Raw genomic sequence first — 2291 nt, forward strand, 5'->3', positions numbered from 1 at the left:
AAAGTAACCTTTTTTCAGAAATGGAACTACTTCGGGAAGCTGCGTGGATTGCACTCTGAGGATATCATCGAAAAATCAACCTTAAAAAAAGGTACACCTGCCAGTTATCTAAACTTTCTCAGCTGGCTGCAGGACCACTATGTGGCCCGATCAGAACTTTATAGAAACCCTGAATCCAGGGTGCTTTAATATTGACACCCCAACACTTTCTAGCAGGTGAGCTCTGACCAATATTCTGTCTGTAGGCCAGTAAGGCTGCCCATCATAGTGATGGGCCAATAGGAAGGTGCAGAAGGCAGAAGCGGGCATGCTATCTCTACATACTGCTAGAATACGTTGATGTTTCTATAATGGAGCCCAGGGTACTGAAGGTATGTGCAAGGACTGCTAGGCCATGGCATGTCGGTCATGTGGCCAGGTTAGAGTTTTGATTTACATACAGGTCACTTCAAGGCCAAGATTTTATTGGAGGAGAGATGATGTCACGTCCATGCCTCCTCCAATCAAAGAATGTCTTGTATTCTTTAAAACCATACAAGATATTTTATGAATGGAGGATAGGGAAGAGGGGCGAGTGATGCAACTGCAGACCTGTACAGCTTGAGTTGCAACTCTTCCTCTCTTCAGTGCCCGGAAGCTCACAGTTATGTGCAGGAGATGGCGTGCTGCAAGATTATCATTTTGCCCGGAGTGTGGCATTTGGCATCTGTCTGACAGGAGGGCAGAGCTTGGAACCAGGTGTGTGTGGAGCTAAAGCTGGCCCAGTGGGCTGAACTAGAGATAGCGAACTAGAGATTCCCCCATCCACTCTAACCAGCACAAATGGAGGAGTCTCCCCTGCCAGCTACTGTATTCTGACAGCCGGCACCAGCAACTGCCAGAATACCCAAACAGTATCTGCATCTGATTGACTGCAGTCAATGTTCAGCGGACTCTTTCCCCGCCCGGCTCCTTCGAATTTCTCAAGTTGATTAGTGCCAGCAGGGCCACTCATGGCCTAAATTGTCGTCCGATTCACAGGTGTCGGGTGAAATTCAAGCCATTTATGTCCAGCTTTAGTCTCATGTATAGGCTGGGTCTAGGATCCAAGGAGGGCTCTACTGGAATACAAGGACCAACTGAGGTACTGACAAGGTGCAGCACTACAGCACTGCTGTTTCCTAATCTTGATTGAGGCCTCTCTGGGGTTGAGAAAAGACCAAGATTGGGACAAGGGAGAGCAACTTCCTATAAAGGAAAGCTCCAGCTAAAACAAGGTGGACTTCTGTCCGCTGTACTATTCTATGTCATGAAGTTTCCAACTTATAGGAAGATGGCTGAAATATTACTCTACGAAGCACCGAAATATCACTTTTGGATGCCCTGACCCCTAAAGCGTAAAATGAATATTAATAAGAACTATTAGCATTGAGTTTTTCCTCATTAACTTCAAACTCCGCAATAAACTACCATCCGGGCACGATGATAGACTGGGAGGTTGTAAAAACAACAAGTTTCAAAAGTTCTCTGGGGTGAAATATCCTTCCTGTGGATCCCCATCATGGATTTTATCATGTGTAGTGCTGGTGATGCCCTAATGTAGAACTAGCTGCACATAACAATTATTCCAATTATACAGGGATGCTGGTGGACGTGTTTCTTCACAGAATAAAACAAAAATCAATGAGACTTCTCAGAGTTTGTGCAATTAAAGTGACATTAAACCCTCAGATTTTGTAACATAAACCAATACTGTAATGTGCGCCTTACTGTAAAGCCCAGCATGAGAAGAGATACGGATTTAAAAGGAAGAGCAGCAAAGAGAAGGGAAGCAACCATGGATTACAGTAAGGCGCACATTACAGTATTGGTTTATGTTACAAAATCTGAGGGTTTAATGTCACTAAGATAATATCCTACTTAACTTCACAACCTCAAACGTTATGGCAGATTACTTGCAGCGCGTAGGCCCTGTGTGTCTGCGAATACACAGCTGGAGTAGTTTAGGCACACTAAGGAAAGTTCAGGTATTATATGAAGCGGCGGATTCACTAGGTGAAAGATGCAAAGACATATACGCATTGCCTGGAGGAAGCCAGCAATGTCCCCGAGCTCTGTTCTCATTATCATGGCTGCTTCCTGTTCTTGTAAACAATCGAGGGCCAAAAGACACCCGCTGCTTTTGGGGGCACAACTGTACCCCTTGCTCCTCCTTGTGATGGTTGGGGGGGCCAGTAATGTCTCAGCTCGCACTAAGCAGCATTTGCTTTCCCCAAAAAATGCAACTTGGCACTTACCTATACTAATATATA

This window comes from Nanorana parkeri, unplaced genomic scaffold (assembly GCF_000935625.1).
Source record: "Nanorana parkeri isolate BGI_ZX_2015 unplaced genomic scaffold, ASM93562v1 scaffold1463, whole genome shotgun sequence".
In the NCBI taxonomy this organism is placed as follows: Eukaryota; Metazoa; Chordata; class Amphibia; order Anura; family Dicroglossidae; genus Nanorana; species Nanorana parkeri.